Source organism: Phaseolus vulgaris, chromosome 10 (genome assembly GCF_051622355.1).
Source record: "Phaseolus vulgaris cultivar YP4 chromosome 10, ASM5162235v1, whole genome shotgun sequence".
NCBI lineage: Eukaryota > Viridiplantae > Streptophyta > Magnoliopsida > Fabales > Fabaceae > Phaseolus > Phaseolus vulgaris.
In genome coordinates, this window is record NC_143507.1 from 36538176 (window position 1) to 36559173 (window position 20998).

Consider the following 20998-nt stretch of genomic DNA (forward strand, 5'->3'; position numbering starts at 1 on the left):
TTGTAATGAGGTTGGGCTTCCAAAAAAATATTGGTTTTTCTTAGATAACAAAATGCACATCTTAAAGAAGAAGAACATACCTACAATTCAATTATAGAGAACATATATGTTATCTAATCACCATTTTCTTTTGATGTCACCTTTTTCCTCACTTTCTTCTAATTTTTCATGATGAATTTTTTCTTTTCTATTTCTTTTTTTTTTCATTAATAGGAAAAGATTCTTCCTATTTCCAACTCTTTTTTTTAGCTTTCACAATCAGAACCAACCATTCCCTTTTCTATATGTATTGCATCTATGTTCTCCTTCCTTGAACATGCCAAAGGGTAGAAAAATATATCATCAAAGGTTATGGTGCAATAATAACAAAAGTCTTGGCCCAAAGGGATACATAAAAAAATGGAATTCTAATAAGATAAAGGTTGACTATTTGGCCCTGGGTTCCTAATTAACACAAACAAATGCCTCAATCATCTTCATGTTGTTTTATGATGTAACAAAAATAAAAATTAAGCAACCACAACTGTTAATTAATCAGCAAAACTCTCAAAACTGTTTAAGGTTCACACACTTACTTGGTTTAATTGGCCTCATTCCTTGGTCTTGTCATTCTCTGTCCTAATCAACCATCCTGTTAAATTTTCATGTATCATAATTTCAACTACATTTGAATAAGGATTCAATCAAAGTTTCTTTTCTAATTTGTGTCTAATTCATCTCACTATTTAATATTTAAACACAAATTCGTTTTTTCACAATTCAAATTTAATATTGTAGTTCTTTTTTTTTTATTTGAGAAAAATAAAAATAGAAAACAAATTAAATTAAACCTGAAATTTATTATAAAAAAGATAATTCAAGACCTGAAACTAACAAACTAACAAAACAGAAAATTTATTCAAAATACAAAATAAACAATTAAAAGAAACTAAACAAATAAGCAAATAAACAGAAAACAAAATAAACGAAAAATAAAATAAATAAAATTAGAAAAAAATCAAATAACTGAAAAGAAAAGAGAATTAGAAAGATAAAACTATATTTTTGCTCAATCCTCTCTTCTTAAGAAGTCATCCAGCTTTTTGTTAAAATCTTTATCTACAGTCTTGCTACATTTGCTGGATCTGCCCCCTGAATAATAGAACATGTCCCCAGGTTAAAATACATAACCTGCAAAATGATTAGGAGGCATATAAGATTTTTTTTATATTACTTAATTATAATTTTTTTAAATAAAATCAACAAAGGTAGTAAAACAACATAAAACTAAAATGTGGACTGGCTTGCCTCCCACTAAGCGCTCTTTCAACGTCATATAGCTTGACGCCTATGTCTTTATGGGTCACCTAAAAGGATGACTATAGTGAGGTTTTCATGTTCATTACCCAAATAAGGCTTTACCCTCTGACCATTTACAACCCAACTTCTGTGTCATTTTGGTTCTTCTAACTCTATTGCTCCATAAGGCTTTACCTCTTTCACAACATAAGGACCTGACCATTTAGATTTTAACTTTCCAGGAAAAAGTTTCAATCTAGAGTTGATTAAAAGCACAGATTGCCTAGGGTAAAAATTTCTTTCCACAATCTTCTTGTCATGATATTTCTTTGTGCGTTCCTTATAAAGCTTTGAGGAACTATATGCGTTTAACCTCCTCTTCAAGTTTATGGATTTGCAGTTTTCTCTTTTCCCCAGCTGCTTTAGCATCTAAATTTAGTGTCTTTAATGCCCAATATGCTTTATGCTCTAATTCCAAAGGAAGATGACGGGCTTTCCCATAAATCAGCTGAAATGGGGAAAGGCCAGTAGGAGTTTTAAATGTCATTCTATACGCCCACATAGTTTCATCAAGTTTGATTGACCAATCTTTCCTTAATGCAACCACTGTTTTCTCTAATATTTTCTTGATTTCTCTGTTAGAAACTTATGCTTGCCCATTTGTTTGTGGGTGGTAGGCTGATGCTACTCTATGACTAACCCCATAATGTTCTAACACTTTCTTCAATTGGGTATTACAAAAATGAGACCCACCTTCACTTATCAATACTCATGGAATGCCAAATATGCAAAAAATATTCCTTTTAAGAAATTTGATAACTGTCTTGGAATCTGCACATTGTGCTAGAATTGCTTCCTCCCATCTAAAAACATACTCAACTGCCACTAGTATATATTCATTTAAAAAAAGACAACAAAGGCCCTATAAAAGCAATGCCCCAACAATCAAAGACTTCAATTTCTTGAATATTTTGTAATGGCATCTCATGTCTTCTAGAAATGCTTCCTGTCCTTTAACACCTGTCACATCTTTGTACTAATGCATGTGTATCTTTAAACAATGAGGGCTAGAAAAAACCTGATTGAAGAATTTTTGCAGCTGTCTTTTCCCCATTAAAATGTCCTCCATATGCTGAATTATGGCATTGATATATAATTTTCTTGGCTTCATCTGAAGAAATACATTTTCTCAACAAATTATCTGCACCAATTTTAAACAAATGAGGATCATCCCACACATAATGATTGACATCCTTAAAAAATGTTCTTCTTTGATGCCAGTCCAAATTCTCCGGGATTGTTCCAGTAGCTTTAAAATTGGCCATGTCTGCAAACCATGACCTCTCTTTGATTAACAGTAGCTTCTCATCACGAAATTCAGCAAGAACTTCAGGCTCCAATGTGGTTACCTCATCATTTGCAAGTCTTGATAAATGATCTGCTACATTGTTCTCACATCCTTTCTTATCTTTGATTTTCAAATCAAATTCCTGCAACAAAAGTATCCATCGTATAAGCCTTGGCTTAGAATCTGCTTTATTCAATAAATATTTAATTGCTGCATGATCAGTGAAAACAATAACTTTAGAACCTATCAAATAAGATCAAAATTTCTCAAGTGCATACACTATAGCTAGTAATTCTTTTTCTGTTGTGGTGTAGTTACTTTGCGTTTCATTCAATCGCATAGTGTTTTACTTGAAAAATTCTTTCTTTCCTTTGTCCTAAAATTCCTCCTACTGCATAATGATTAGCATCACACATTATCTCAAAATTAAGTTTCCAATCAGGAGCAGTTATGATAGCTGCAAAAATGAGTTTTTCTTTCAAGATATTAAAAGTAGCTAAACAATTATCATCAAATTTAAAAGGAGTATCCTTATTGAGGAGGATGCATAGGGGCTTTGAAATCTTGGAGAAATCTTTAATAAATCTTCTGTAAAATCCAGCATGCCCTAAAAAACTTCTGATTCCTTTGATGTTGACTAGTGGAGGTAACTTCTCAATGACTTCAACTATTGCTTTATCTACCTCCAACCCTTTTTGAGAAATTTTATGGCCTAAGACAATTCCTTCAGTGACCATGAAATGACATTTCTCCCAATTTAGCACAAGATTTGTCTCCACACATCGCTTCAGTACGAGATCAAGATTAGTTAAACAATCATCAAAAGAAGGTCCAAACACAGAAAAATCATCCGTAAAAACTTCAATGCATTTCTTAATCATATCTGCGAAAATAGCAAACATACACCTTTGGAAAGTTGTTGGAGCATTACATAACCCAAATGGCATTTTTCGATAAGCAAAAACGCCAAATGGGCAATGATGTCTTCTCATGATCTTTTGGATTAACCACAATTTGATTATATCCTGAATAACCATCCAAAAAATAATAATATGTTTTACCTGCCAATCTTTCCAACATTTGATCCATAAAAGGTAATGGATAATGATCTTTCCGCGTAGCTTGGTTCAGTTTCCTATAGTCATGCACATCCTCCATCCTGTAACAGTTCTTATAGGAATATAATTGTCATACCTCCTTTCTTAGGTACCACTTGTACTGGACTAACCCACGAACTGTCTGAAATGGGATAAATCATTCCTACTCTTAAGAGCTTTTGTACCTCCTTTCTAACAACCTCCTTCATGGAAAGATTTAAGCGCCATGGTCGTTGAGCCACATGTTTGAAAAATTGCTCCATGTGAATTTTATGCATGCAATATGATGGGTTTATACCTTTCAAGTCAGCAAATGTCCATCCTATAGCTTCTTTATTTGCCTTCAGCACTTTTATCACCTTTTGTTCTTCCTCTTTGGATAAATGGTTGCTTATGATAACTAGCTTCTCCCCATTTTCTTCAAGTAAAACATATTTCAAATAATCTGGCAACTATTTTAGCTCTATTTTCTGTGGGGTGTTGGCTTTGTTCTTTTCTATTTCATCAAAAATCCCTTGTTGAACTTCTTTTGCCTTTCCCAACTCTAGTAAACATTCCTTGACTTCCTTAACCTCATAGTCCTCGCAATTTTCATTATCATTTAGGACGTCTTTCATCAATGAATCATCTATAAATATTTCTCTGTGATTTTCCAAATAGAGGTCATTTAGTGCATCCATCCTAAAACAATCATTATGATCAACGGATGTTTCATTGCTTCAAATACACCAAAGTTAACTTCTTCATCCTGCACTTGAACCTTTAACTTTCCTTCATCCACATCAATCATAATTTTTGCAGTCTTCATAAATGGGCGTCGAAGAATGAGAGGTACTTCAACATCTTCCTCTATGTCCATGATCACAAAATCAACTGGGAAGTAAAATTTGTCTATCTTCACCAAAAAGATATTCTACTATCCCATGTGGATGTTTTATCGATCTATCAGCTAATTGCAATGTCATCCTTGTACGCAAAATTTCAACATCCCAAATTTTCATCAACATAGATAATGGCATCAGATTTATGCTTGCCCCAAGATCTAGTAAGGCTTTGGCCACTATAAATATTCCTATAGTGACTGGAAAATTAAAACTCTCAGAATCTTTATATTTTTGTGGCAGTGATTTTTGAATAATGGCACTACATCCTGCTTCTAGCTCCACAATTCCTTGTTCTTTTAATCGTCTCTTCTTGGTCAACAATTCCTTCATAAATATGGCATATGTAGGCATCTGTTCCAAAGCTTTAGTGAACAAAATACTTATCTCTAGTTGTTTCAGAATTTCACAGAATCTGACAAACCATCCTTCTATATTCTTTCTGGAGGGAGCATGTGGATAAGGTAAATCTACAATTCGAACACTTCTTTTTTCATTCTCTTTTTTGAAACCCACGATTTTTTATAAATTTGTCAACTCCTTGTAGGCTAAGCCCACGCTTGACCTACGCAAAAAACACCCGTCATGTGTCGCCCACACCCGCCAATATCTTTACGTCGACTACATTAGCTTCGAAATTCACATTAATGTTATGCCCATGATAAAAACCATTTTGCGTAGGTTTTTCATAGTTACGGTCCGTTTTTTGGCCCATTCTACTAAACCATTTTTTTTGTAGTGGATACTCTAAATTAAAAAAAAAAAGTTATGATTTAATTCATTACAGTAGAAAAAGGGTTTTACTTTAACAAATGGTTAAATATAAAACTCTGTTCTCCATAAATCTACTATACCAAATACCAAACAATGATCTCCGTCACTCACGCCATCCAAACACTCCTTAACGGTTTTCTTACATTTGGTCTTATCTCGACCAGTGGCATGAAAACAGGTCCAACATTACTGAAGTGATCTCCCCTGGGCGAGATTGGACTCGCTTGGGTGAACTTCTTTGGGACCTTTTGGCATGAGCTAGTGCTGGAGTGAATGTTAGTGCTTTCCGACTCCCTTTTTTTTATCTTTGTATATTCTCCTTTTGTTCTTTCATCTTCATTATTTCCTAAAATATTGAAATTAATACAAATTTGTGAATAAATCGTTCTTATTCAAATTATAATCAAAAAATATGTAAAGAGATTTAAATTCATAAATTAGGGGTTATAGTTATTTTATCAGGTAAGTGATTTATCCAGGGATCAAAATTCATAGAGAATTATGAATAGATAATAGAAACTTTCTCGTAGTGTATTAATTTGTAGGTTCAATTGATTTGTGAATTTTGTAAATGATGTGTATTGTATGAGAAGGTTGAAATTGGTATTAAATTGAGGTTATACGTTTAAGATAATATATAAATTGTTGTTGGATTGAAAAAGAAATTAGATTATTTATGAACTACTAACCTAATTGTCTCTTATATATTTGTATATATTAAAAATTAATTTATTTTATCTTTTAATAGAAATTAATTATTTTTATCATATATATAACACCACTTTATTTTAATTTTATTTTAAAAGTTTAATATTTTAATCAAACTGATTTTATTTTATACCTCACTAATTTTATGAAAATAATTAATTGTTATTTAAAGTTTAGTTTATTTTATCTTAAAAAAAATAAGTTACTTAAATTTGGCGAGAAAAACTGATTTTATTGTAAAATTAATATAATAAAAAAAGTCATTTTGTATGAAAGAATTATTTTGGTAATGACTTGCATTAAAATTTGCCTATATGAATAATGATTATTTTATCTAATAGTTACATCTAGTTTATGTTAATCTTTCAATGTGTTAAACAATCATCAAAAGAAGATCCAAGCACAGAAAAATCATCCATAAAAACTTCAATGCATTTCGCAATCATATATGGGAAAATAGCAAACATACACCTTTGGAAAGTTGTTGGAGTATTACATAACCCAAATGACATTTTTCGATAAGCAAAAATGCCAAATGGGCAAGTAAATGATGTCTTCTCTTGATCTTCTGGATTAACCACAATTTGATTATATCCTGAATAACCATCCAAAAAACAATAATATGCTTTACCTGCCAATCTTTCCAACATTTGATCCATAAAAGGTAATGGATAATGATCTTTCCGCGTAGCTTGGTTCAGTTTCCTGTAGTCAATGCACATCCTCCATCCTGTAACAGTTTTTGTAGGAATCAATTCAATTTTTTTGTTATAAATAATTGTCATACCTCCTTTCTTAGGAACCACTTGTACTGGACTAACCACGCACTGTTTGAAATGGGATAAATCATTCCTGCTTCTAAGAGCTTTTGTAACTCCTTTCTAACAACCTCCTTCATGGAAGGATTTAAGCGCCTTAGTGGTTGAGCCACAAATTTGAAATGTTGCTCCATGTGAATTTTATGCATGCAATATGATGGGCTTATACCTTTCAAGTAAGCAAATGTCCATCCTATAGCTTCTTTATCTGCCTTCAGCACTTTTATCACCTTTTGTTCTTCCTCTTTGGATAAATGGTTGCTTATGATAACTGGCTTCTGATGGAGGAGGGCCGAGCACAACCTCCCATGAAAGGCTAGACCCCAAGTCAAGAGCGTCTAGACCCAAGCCAAGCATCTAAGACCAAGCTAGGAGCATCTAAGATCAAGCTAGGAGCGTCTAAGACTAAGCTAGGAGCGTCTAAGATCAAGCTAGGAGCGTCTAAGATCAAGCTAGGACTGTCTAGGACAAGAAGACTTGGATCAAGCTATGAATGGGAGAATGACATATTAGTACATGTTTCGTGAAGGCCCATCAAGTGTAGCCTAGTTTTAATTGGGGTGTAAATAGCATAGCCATGTGGACAAATGTTTATTTTTCTGCACATTAGAATTAAGGAGGAGTTAACCTTGATTAGCTAAAGGTTTCTAGAAACCTTCACTCATCAAGTTCGCCCATGTGTAAGTTGGAGGGCCATGTGCACCCATGTGCCATGTGCCCATGTGCCCATGTGCCCCTTTCATTACATTTCATTTGGCTTACATTTGTGTAGCATTTAGGTCATCAAATCTGGTCCTCCTTAGCCTATAAAAGGAGGAGCCTACACCTTGTATTTTCAAGATTAAATTGAGTAATGTTATGCTGCTCATTTAGTGCCATACTTTACTCCTTGCCTATCTTTTTGGTTTTAATCTTCCTTTCACCACCTACAAAGGGGCTGGCCGAACCTCCCCATGTCCACACTCTTCATGCACCTTCAAGGTCACCACACCTCCTAGGAGGACCTTGTCCATCTCATCCATAAGCTTCCGCACCATCTTCACCAAACATCCAAGAAGAGCTCATAGGGAATGCCATCATTTGGTATCATGAGCTATGGTTCTTCAAAGATGAGTATCTCTTTGTCATTTTCTTTTTGAGTTCTTCTTAAATCCGTGTTGTTCTTCATCTTCCATATTGTCTTGCTGTTTTTTAATTTTTGTTTTGAATTGGTGTGTTGTTTGGAAATTCCAATCGGTGCATCTTGTTCAATTGTTCTTGAGTAATCTTTGTGCAATTTTTGGTAGGATTCCATATAGTTTGTGTTGCTGTTTTATTTTAGGTATTTGAGTCCTTATTGCAATTTTAATTGGTTCATATTATGTTCATTTGAGTCTTTTAATTTCTGAATCTATATGTGTTTTGTCTAGTCACGTTCTTCCAAAATGTCATCAAATCATAGTAGTACTTTGTTTGGCTTATTTGTTTCTTGTTTTTGGTATAAATGCTTGATCTGAATCTGCTGTGTTTTTAATCCTTTGGTGCTTTTTATTTTTAGCTTGAGTTCATATTTGTGTTTAGATCTACATAAATTCCTTTTCACCAATTCCATTGTGTTTTTCTTTTGGTATATCTTGCTGCTTTTTTTTTTCAGATTTACAGAATCCCCTGTTTTGCATAACTCTGTGCTGGCTGTTTTGCTTAAGAAAATCATTTTCCCACATAAGAAAATTCTGATCCTCTGGATTTTGCAAGATTGAGGTGTTACAGAAAAGAAAAAAAAAAGAATCAGTTCAAAAAAACAAATAGAAAAAAAAATGATAAATATTATAAAAACAGTATGCAATCCTGACGCTACAACTGGCGTAACTGAACACTGATTTAAGAAAATTTATTAAAAAAAAATGGTGCATGCGTTTGGAGTGAAACCAACGCCAGAATTTTGTTAAGATCTTGATCTGTTTGCATATAAATTTTCAGAAGCAAATCTTAAAAGGCTAGCTCAGCATAAATCAGTGAAAATCACGCTCTCTGGACCACAACAATTATTTCAGTGGTGCTGTTTTTTGATTTTGAAATCAAATCTAGTGCTATTCTATAGGTTCCATTTTGTGTGCCATCTTTCTTTGAGTACCTTTTATTTGCTTGTCTAATTTCTTTGGAACTCTTTCTAGTTGTCACATTTAATTCCTTTTGTGTGGTACTGTTTTTCAAATTAATTTGTTTCTTGCTTTAATTCTTTGACCTCTAAGCTTGGTAGTGGAATTAATTATCAATTGGTGCTTGATTGAGTGGGATTTGACTTGAGGGGAGTCTAGTTTGCTTAATAGGTGCTGGATTGAAGAATTAATCACCTACTTCCAAGAGGCACAAAGGCAAGGAGTAGAAACAAACACCTTCTAAATACACCACATACATTGGAAGGCCCAACCAAGAATAGACAACAAAAAGAAGTGCAAATAGAAAAATCAACAAAAGGGAGTTCATCTAATTTCTTTCTACTTAACTTTTGTTAATTACGCAATTAGACGGTGAGTGTGTCTTCAAGGGCTCCAAGTGTCCAAGAAGCCTCACCTAGGGCTGATTAGCTTAGAACTATCTAGTTTGGCAATTGTTAATTGTTTTTAATTGCATCTCTTTGCTTTCTTAGCTACGCTTATTAATTGTCTTGTATGGTTTAAAGCTTTGTTAAATTTGCTTGCTTGATTAGATAGTTTGCATTGTTTCTTACATTCAAAATTTGATTTCTCCAATTTGATCGTGTTTTAAGTGGTTTACTAAGAGAAAGATTTGTGTGAAGATTTGGAGGGATAGTTTTTGGCTAAGGCAAGACTTGGTATTTAAGTAGTCCATTGTGACTCACCTCTCTTACCTGGAAAACTACCTTCTTTAACTTTCCTAATTTTTCTCAAAGTAAAATACTTCTATACACAAAGCTCTAGTCATGTCTTCTTCTTCTCATTCTGCAAAGTCTATTGAAAGTGAAGTAAAATCTTTAAAAACTCTTTTGAAAGAAGTTTCACAAGCTGTGCAATTAATTTCATTTAGACAATTGGAGAATGAGACTAAAATCAATGAGTTGACTAAAGCCAAAGAAGAGAAATCACAAAATTCAAAAAAATCTCATACTCATGCATCTCATTCAAAAGAAGATGAGTCTCTAGGGGAGGGTAGCCTTAGAATCCATGATTACTACCAACCACCCCCTAGGAGAAATAGAAGAAGAGAGGAAGAGAGCCCAAGGGAAGTAAGGGTAGACCTACCCCATTTCTATGGTAAGGAAGATTTAGAGGTATACCAAGATTGGGAGATGAAAGTATAACAACTCTTTGCTTGCCATAAGGTGAGTGAAGATAGGAAGGTACCCTTAGCAACCCTTAGTTTCCAAAGTAATGCCATGTATTGCTGGACCTCTCTAGAGGGAGACCGACGTCTTCATAGGGAGCCTCCCATAGAGTATTGGAATGACCTTAGGGGAGCCCTAAGACGTCGCCACATACCTTCCTACTACCATAGGGAGTTAATGGACAAGCTCCAAAGACTCCAACAAAAAAACATGAGTGTGGAAGAGCTCTACATGATGAGAGCATCCATTAGAGAGGAAGAGATCACCACCATATCTAGGTTTTTAAGTGGGCTCAACCTTGAGATAAGGGATAGAGTAGAACTTCTACCCTACCAAGACTTGAATGACTTGGTTCAACTTTGCATTAAAGTTGAACAACAAAATTTGCGCAAAACTTCCAGTCAAAGGGTGGGTTCTTACTCCAACTTTTATCCCAAGAAAGACTTTAAAAGGGAAGGTAGCATATCTGGAGATGAACCCAAAGAAACTACCAAACCTTTAGTGAAAGATGCCTCCACCCCACCCATCCGTGCTAGGGACACCAAGTGTTTTAAGTGTTTTGGAAGAGGGCATGTGCAAGCGCAATGTCCAAACCAAAGGGCTTTGTTCTTAAAAGGAAAAGATGAGTACACTAGTGGTGAGGATGAACCTAGTACACAAGAAAAGGGGGAAGGAGAGAGGATAAATCCTTTGGAGGGAGACTTATTGATGATTCAAAGAATCCTCCACAATCAACCTAGTGCATCCATCGAGACACAACGAGAGAACATCTTTCATATTAGATGCAATGTTTTAGAAAATATATGCTCTCTTATTGTAGATGGTGGATCATGCTGCAATTGCTGTAGCACTAGATTGATTGAGAAACTAAATCTACAAGTAGTTCCTCATCCAAAACCTTACAATTTACAATGGATCAATGAGAATGGGGAACTACGTGTAGACAAACAAGTGGAAATCAAGTTTTCTATAGGTAACTACAAAGACAAAGTTTTATGTGATGTAGTACCTATGGAAGCTTGCCACATCTTATTAGGTAGACCATGGCAATTTGATAAGAAAACCTTGCATTATGGTCTAACTAACGAGATTTCCTTCATCCACAAGCACAAAAAGTTTGTACTTAGCCCTTTACCACATTCCCAAGTGGTAAAAGACCAAATACAAATGAAACATAAGAAGGATGAAGAGAAAATAGAAAAAGAGAAAACTTTTGGGAGACAAAAGGCGTGGAAGAAGAGTGTTCCTTCCCACAAGGTCATTCAACAAGACAAGCACATTGAAACTATCCTTGAAAACATGCTTCTTGTTGAACAACCTAACCTTACCTCTTTTAAAGGAACACTTGCAAGCATAAGCAAAAAAGAAGAGTCTTTAAAAGAAGTTTGCATAGATAAAGACTATTTCTCAAATGTGCTAGGATATCACCAAGAGAATGTCAAGTTATCTATAAGCATCTACAAAAACAAATTTTTGTGTGAAGTAGTGCCTAGAGCAACTTGTCATGTCTTATTGAGACAACCATTGCAAAGTGTACAAATTTTCATAAACAATGGTTGTAACAACGAGACTATCTTTACACATAAGAGAAAAAGTGTACATGAAGGAGAACCCATGGGCCAAATTAGAGTTGATAAAACTCTAGAGCTTTTAAAAGGAAAACTTTTGTCACTCATGAGAAAAGAGGTTCAAAGACATTACTTTAGGTACAATTCTTGTTTTCAAACTACACCTAAGGCAAAGTCTCAAGAACTCTATACTCCTTCACCTTTTGTAAATGATCCTTGGGAAGACACACATTTCATATTAGAGCTTCCTAGGACAACAAAAGGTTTTGATTCCTTCTTCATGAATGTGGATAAACTCTTCCTAAGAAAAGTGACAAGCCTCCATGATTTATCTTCAAAAATAGTGATGGATAGAGCTCCAAAAATTTGAAAACATAGCTCTTCCTTCTATGCTTCACAAAATCATGAGGGACACCCACAATTCTTGGGATAAGAATCCTTTTCCTATTGAGCATGCACACCATAAAGTAGTTCACAAAACTACTTATATTTCTACTTTTGAGGTTGTATGTGGGCTAAATTATCTTTCTTCTTTTGAGTTGTTACCATCTCCTATAGGATTTGTACCTAAGGAGAAAGTAACCACAATTGAAAATTTTAAAATGCATAAGATGATTAGAGAACACATACAACAATCAAAAAAGAAATATTGTAAAAAGTTGCCAAACACAAAAGAAAAACAAAAATGGCAACTTAGTGAAATTAATTTTCAAACTAACACCTATGCTTTATTTGATGATTTCCGTAGGTACACCACTAGTGCAAAAAGAAGAAAAGGATACACTTTATTTAGTGCGGCTTTTGCGCTACCCGCTTTCGTAAAAAACGCGGTGGCATTTTTGAAATTATTTTGATTTACGAATGCGGTTATTTGAATAGCCGCATTCGTAAATCAAAGCACTTGATTTACGAATGCGGCTATTTGTATAACCGCACTTGTAAATCAAAGCGCTTGATTTACGAATGCGGCTATTCAAATAACCGCATTCGTAAATCATTTTTTACCCTAAATTTTGAAGCGCGCCACACACAATTTCAAACTTTATTTCTCGTCTTTGCCTTCGTTTCGCGTTCGCACTCTGAGTTCGTCTTCTTCTGCTACATCTGCATTCCATTTGTGCAATGTAAGTTTCTTGAACTCTCTTTCTTCCTCTTCATCTTCACAAATATATGCATAAATGTTTTTTGTTTTTCTTATATATGTTTTTTTCCTTGCATTGGTGGTCTCGAAGCACTGTTTCGTTGGCTGACATTCGTTTTTCTTACATTGTTTGGTTTCTCGCATTGCTCAGTACTCTTTCATTGTCTTCGTGGTTTTTTGTGGATTTTTTGGTTTGCTTCATTGCTGCTTCCCTGTCGGCCGTCGCTTCTGCTGCCGCTACCGTTGTTGGCGCTCCCGTGACTCTTCATCAACGTTGGCTTCACACAAGATTGACGATGTTTTAAAATTTTTAATTTTTTTTAATGATTTGGCATATACAAGTGCGGTTAATGCAAATAACCGCACTTGTAAATGGTATTTATAAATGCGACTATATAGCCGCATTTATATTTCTTGATTTAAAAGTGCGTGTTGATCAAATGCGGTTATAAAGCCGCATTTATAAATTCGAAATAGCCGCATTTGTTTTATGTTTCTGCACTAGTGCACGTTTGACCCAGGAGGGCAATCCTAGTTCTCAAAGCACGAGGCTGCAATCCGAGATCAAGTCTGAAGATCTGAGGATAGATCTTCTAAAAAAGGAGGAGATGATGGACACCATCCAGCCACAACCATCCCCCTAGGAAGCAAAAGCATTGGATTTGAGGACAAATCCTTTTCAAGAGGGAGGGGATGATAGAGGAGGGCCGAGCACAACCTCCCATGAAAGGCTAGACCCCAAGTCAAGAGCGTCTAGACCCAAGCCAAGCATCTAAGACAAATCTAGGAGCCTCTAAGATCAAGCTAGGAGCGTTTAAGACCAAACTAGGAGCGTCTAAGATCAAGCTAGGACCGTCTAGGACAAGAAGACTTGGATCAAGCTATGAATGGGAGAATGACATATTAGTACATGTTCCGTGAAGGCCCATCAAGTGTAGCCTAGTTTTAATTGGGGAGTAAATAGCATAGCCATGTGGACAAATGTTTATTTTTCTGCACATTAGAATTAAGGAGGAGTTAACCTTGATTAGCTAAAGGTTTCTAGAAGCCTTCACTAATCAAGTTCGCCCATGTGTAAGTTGGAGGGCCATGTGCACCCATGTGCCATGTGCCCATGTGCTTCAATGTGCCCCTTTCATTACATTTCATTTGGCTTACATTTGTGTAGCATTTAGGTCATCAAATCTGGTCCTCCTTAGCCTATAAAAGGAGGAGCCTACACCTTGTATTTTCAAGATTAAATTGAGTAATGTTATGCTGCCCATTTAGTGCCATACTTTACTCCTTGCCTATCTTTTTGGTTTTAATCTTCCTTTCACCACCTACAAAGTGGTTGGCCGAACCTCCCCATGTCCACACTCTTCATGCACCTTCAAGGTCACCACACCTCCTAGGAGGACCTTGTCCATCTCATCCATAAGCTTCCGCACCATCTTCACCAAACATCCAAGAAGAGCTCATAAGGAATGCCATCAGCTTCTCCCCATTTTCTTCAAGAAAAACATATTTCAAATGATCTGGCAACTGTTTCAACTCTATTTTCTGAGGGGTGTTGGCTTTGTTCAGTTCTAATTCATCAAAAATCCATTGTTGAACTATTTTTGCCTTTCCCAACTCTAGCAAACATTCCTTGACTTCCTTATCTTCCCATTCCTCGCAATTTTCATTATCATTTAGGACGTCTTTCATCAATAAATCATCTATAAATATTTCTCTGTGATTTTCCAAATACAGGTCATTCAGTGCATCCATCCTAAAACAATCATTATGATCAATCGGATGTTTCATTGCTTCAAATACACCAAAGTTAACTTCTTCATCCTGCACTCGAACCTTTAACTTTCCTTCATCCACATCAATCATAATTTTTGCAGTCTTCATAAATGGGCGTCGAAGAATGAGAGGTACTTCAACATCTTCCTCTATGTCCATGATCAAAAAATCAACTGGGAAGTAAAATTTGTCTACCTTCACCAAAAGATCTTCTACTATCCCATGTGGATGTTTTATTAATCTGTCAGCTAATTGCAATGTCATCCTTGTAGGCAAAATTTCAACATCCCCAATTTTCTTCAACATAGATAGTGGCGTCAGATCTGTACTTGCCCCAAGATCTAGTAATGCTTTGGCCACTGAAAAATTTCCTATTATGACTGGCAAAGTAAAATTCCCAGGATCTTTAGATTTTTGTGGCAGTGATTTTTGAATAATGGCACTACATCCTGCTTCTAGCTCCACAATTTATTGTTCTTTTAATCTTTTCTTCTTTGTCAAAAAATCCTTCATAAATCTAGCATATGTAGGCATGTGTTCCAAAGCTTCAGTGAACAAAATACTTATCTCTAGTTTTTTCAGAATTTCACAGAATCTGACAAACCGTCCTTCTATATTCTTTTTGGAGAGAGCATGTGGATAAGGTAAATCTACAATTGGAACACTTCTTTTTCATTCTCTTTTTCCTTTTTTTTTATTTCTTCCTGTACCCTCTCATTTTTTTTTCCTTTCTCTTCTCTCTTGTTTTTTTTGTCCTCTTCTTTTTTTCCTTCCCTATCAATTTTTCTTTCCTCACCTTTTCTCTCTTCCTCACTCTCTATGTCTCTTTCCTTACTTTGCAGATTATAACCAATACCCTTTCCTACAATTACTCCACTCCTTGTAGTGATTGAATTACATTTCTCCCTGAGTTCCCTCAACTCTTGTAGGGTAAGCCCACGTTAATTTGTGGCCAACATGAAGGCTAAGCCCACGCTAATTTGTGGCCAACATGAAGGCTTAGCCTACGCTTATTTGTGGCCAACAGAAGGCTTAGCCCACGCTTATTTAAAGATTGTGTGGCATTTGCGATGGCTAAACTCACGCTACTTTAAAAATGTGTGGACGTTGCGTGGGCGAAACGTAAGTCAAACCCACGATTTTAAATAAATTTGTCAACTCCTTGTAGGCTAAGCCCACGCTTGACCTACGCAAAAAACACTCGCCATGTGTCGCCCGAACCCGCCAATATCTTTACGTCGACTACATTAGCTTCGAAATTCACATTAACGCTATGCCCACGATAAAAACCATTTTGCGTAGGTTTTTCATAGTTAGGGTCCGTTTTTGGCCCATTCTAATAAACATTTTTTTTTTTGTAGTGGATACTCTAAATTAAAAAAAAAGTTGTGATTTAATTCATTACAGTAGAAAATGGGTTTTACTGTAATAAGTGGTTAAATATAAAACTCTGTTCACCATAAATCTACTATACCAAACAAAAAACAATGATCTTCGTCATTCATGCCATCCAAACACTCCTTAGCGGTTTTCTTACATTTGGTCTTATCTCGACTAGTGCCACGAAAACAGGTCCAACATTACTGAAGTAATCTCGCCTGGGCGAGATTGGACTCGCTTGGGTGAACTTCTCTGGGACCTTCTGGCATGAGCTAGTGCTGGAGTGAATGCTAGTTCTTTCCAGCTTCCCTTTTTATCTTTGTATATAATCTTTTTGTTCTTTCATCTTCATTATCCTAAAATCTTGAAATCAATACAAATTTGGGAATAAATCGTTCTTATACAAATTATAATCACAAAATATGTAAAGAGATTTAAATTCATAAATTAGGGGTTATATTATAGTTATTTTATCAGTTAAGTCTTAATTTATCTAGGGATCAAAATTCATTGGGAATTATGAATAGATAATAACAAATTTTTTCGTAGTGTATTAATGTGTATGTTCAATTGATTTGTGAATTTTGTAAATGATGTGTATTGTATGAGAAGGTTGAAATTGGTATTAAATTGAGGTTATACGTTTAAGATAATATATAAATTGTTGTTTGATTTGTGTATTAAGTATTGAGTCCTATGTTGTAATAAAGATCCTCTAACTTCACTAATGGTTTATGCACATAGTATAAGGCATCAGGTGGTGAGAAGTTGATAAGGGATCATGTGTAGATACATGGTGTTGGATGTCTTGAACTGACCCTTATATTTTTTATTAGGTTCGCTTGTAAATCTAAGTCTAGTGTATTGGATCAGATGTTAGTATCTAGTATGAGTTACTTAATGCAAGTCTTTTAGAAGACGTTAGTTGATAATTCACTTATTGAATATCCTTGATGTATAAATCCATGTGGTCTATATGGTTGTTATATATTGGTATTGGAATAAAATTAAAATATTGTGGTTGATACATATATTTTGCATCTCTATGTTTGATTGAAAAAGAAACTAGTTGTTTTATGAATTACTAACCTATTTGTCTCTTATATATTTGTATATATTAAAAATTAATTTAAATAATTTACCACTTTTTTTTATTTTATTTTTTTAAATTTAATATATGAATCAAACAGCATTTAATTTTTTATTTTATTTTTCTGTATAAAAAATGTAACTATTATTTAAAGTTGAATTTATTTTATCTTTTGAATTATTTTTATTATATATATAACACCACTTTATTTTGATTTTATTTTAAAAGTTTAATATTTTAATCAAACTGATTTTATTTTATACTTCACTAATTTTATGAAAATAATTAATTGTTATTTAAAGTTTAGTTTATTTTATCTTAAAAAAAATAAGTTACTTAAATTTGGCGAGAAAAACTTACTTAAAAACAGCAATATTGTAAAATTAATATAATAAAAAAAGTCATTTTGTATGAAAGAAATGTATAAAGGAGGTGATGAATAGCTAAAGATACTAAAAACTCCATGTACAATTTTCAAACAAATGGCTTGAAAGGATTCAAAGTACTTCTTGTGGCGCCCACATTTTTTACAATGACACCCCTTGTTATGTTTTCCTATTATTAAAACTTCTCTGTGTCTTACACTTATTTTGGTAATGACTTGCCCTCATTTAATAGAACACAAAATTTGTCTATATGAATAATGATTATTTTATCTAATATTTACATCTAGTTTCTGTTAAACTTTCAATGTGTTAGTAGATATTTGATGAATGAAGCATATTTATAATTTTTGTTTTCTTTTTCTAACAAGAAGTTGTTCCTACTTTTAAAATCTTTTAACATGTAAGGTGTCATTAATAACATAATCTGTGATGGACTTTAAGTATATATTTTTTTCATATCTAGGCTTATCAATATTTCTTTCTTCAAACACTAAATTAAACATATTTTAAGACTTAAATTTTCTTTAGAAAACAATAAAACTAATAGAGAACTTGAATTTTATTTCTGGCCAGATTTTTAATTTTAAGGTATCATTCTTAGCATCCCCACAATTTGATATTAATTGTGAAATATATAATTAAAATTGTAAAAATACACAATTTGTAATAAATATAAAGTAGGTTTAATTTATTTGGAAACATTCTGAAATATATAATTAAAGAATTATATTAAATTGTGTATTTTAGGATTTAATAATAGATATTTTTTTATAAAAAAACTATTACACTTTACATTAATTTTTTAGATAATTAATGTAAAACATGCTTATTAAACTAATCAATGTAAAATATATTTTTTTAACTAAATTTTTCTACTAAAATAAATAAAAAGTAATATAATAAAAATGTAACAATTTAAATAACTAATTCTTGTATCCTACAATATGAATAAAGAAGGATAGAATAATTTCAAGATGTTTCTTTTTTTCATTAATAATTTAACGAGAGTACATCTTTCCACTTTGATCAACACATAAATTAAAAATGAGAAAATTGGGAGCAAACTCAAAAAATATAACAGGTGAGTTCAAAGATAAGGATAATCCATATTTTGCAAGGCCATCTGCTATCGAGTTAGTCTCTCTAAACACATGTTTCCAAGAGATGTAATGAACTTTGGCACAACATTATAGAAAGGATGAGTTCCCAATTGATAAGTTGGATAGCTGTTTGAGAATCACTCTCAACAATCAAATTTTTATATCCCATTGATATGGCTAGTTCCATTCCAATTTTGATTGCAAATAATTCAGCCTAAGCTGCTGAACCAACTCTTAAGGTAGGAGAGAAGCCAAAAAGAAATTCACCCTTACAATCTCTAAAAACACCTCCTGCACTAGCCTTTCTTCCATCAAGGGTGAAAGCTCCATCACAGTTAATCTTAATAAATCCTTTGGGAGGTGGTATCCAACAAACTAATCTTACGGGATTTGGATTGTCCTACAAAAACTTTGTTTATTAGTTGATGAATAAATTATAAGAAATAAAAATATAAAAATTGGATTGCACGATAATCTTCTAATATCTCATTAAATATCAATAATAATATGAAAATAATATAAAAGAACTTTTATATTGAAGAACAATGACAAAAGAATGTATATAAATCAGACATGACAAGAGAATATAAAGAAATGAGACATGATGTAATTTCTTTTAAACAACAATATGTTATTCTCTCATTTCTTTATCTAAGAAGGAATATGTTTACTTTGTTAGAATTAAATAAAATAATGTTTGGCTAATGTTTTTTAAAGAATTTTTTATATAATCAATATGTATTAGCGCGTTAATACAAAAGGATACAAAAAATTAAGAGTAACCTACCTTGACATTATTATAGTTGTTGTTGGTGTTAACCCACCAATGTAAATTTGGACATTCATCGCCCCTTGTACAATTACCGTTTATCCAATACTGACATGTAGTTGGTGATGATTTTTGAAAGATCATAGTTTCTACCTCCATCTCGTCTCTGAAACTTTTGTAAGGAAATGATTCTTTAATCGAATATCTCGTATCTGAAACTCTTGTAAGGAAATGATTCTTTAATCGAATATCTCGTCTCTGGAAATGATTCTTTGATCGAATATCTCGTCTCTGAAACTCTTGTAAGGAAATGATTCTTGAATCGAATATCTCGTCTCTGAAAGTCTTGTAAAGAAATGATTCTTTAATCGAATTCAAAGTCAGGATATGATTCTTTTAGAAGATGTTAATGGATTATTCACTTATTGAATATCCTTGATTTATAAATCCATGTGGCCTATATGGTTGTTATATAATGGTATTGGAATAAAATTAAAATATTGTGGTTGATACATATATTTTGCATCTCTATGTTTGATTGAAAAAGAAATTAGATTATTTATGAATTACTACCCTAATTGTCTCTTGTATATTTGTATAAATTAAAAATTAATTTAAATAATTTACCACTTTTTTAAAAGAAAATTTAATATATGAATCAAACAACATTTATTTTTTATTTTATTTTTTCTTGTATAAAAAAATACCTATTATTTAAAGTTCAATTTATTTTATCTTTTAAAATAAATTAATTATTTTTATCATATATATAACACCACTTTATTTTGATTTTATTTTAAAAGTTTAACATTTTAATCAAACTGATTTTATTTTATACTTCACTAATTTCATGTAAATAATTAATTGTTATTTAAAGTTTAGTTTATTTTATCTTAAAAAAAAATAAGTTACTTAAATTTGGCGAGAAAAACTTACTTAAAAACAGCAATATTGACACTAAGAGGAAAATAACAAAAATATGCAGAAAAAAATATAAACAAAATAAAAACTTACATAAAATAAAAACTAAAAACAATATAAAAGAAAATGAATTAATAAAAAATAACGTACTTAAAAATAACAAATAAATACTAGAAATAAAATAAAAACTAAATAAACTAAAACAAAATAAAACAGAAAATTATAATTATAATTGTAAAACACTAACCAACTTACTTAAAAGATACTACATAACGTAAAAATAAAAACTAAAACTAGTAATGATAAATAATTAAAACAAATAAATAAAAACTACCTAACCTAAATAAAACTACGTAACTAAACATAAAAAGAACTAAAATAAAATATAATAAAATAAAAACAAAATCAAAAGAAAAATCAAAATAAATATGAAAATAAATAGAAAAAAATAAAATCAAAATAAGAATTAAAATAATAATAGAAAATCAACAAATTAAAATAATAATAGAAAATCAACAAATTAAAATAAAATAAAATTAAATAAAAATAAATCTGTTTAAAATAAAAACACAAAATTAAAACAAATCAAAACAATTAAAATATTCACAATATTTAGGAAACTATACTAAACAAATCAAACT

The 20998-nt window shown here is 32.6% G+C and overlaps 1 pseudogene; it reads right to left on the reverse strand.

Moving 5' to 3' along the window:
* Positions 1-1335: 1335 nt before the first annotated feature.
* Positions 1336-15020, reverse strand: LOC150024764 (uncharacterized; annotated as a pseudogene).
* Between the last annotated feature and the right edge of the window lie 5978 nt (positions 15021-20998).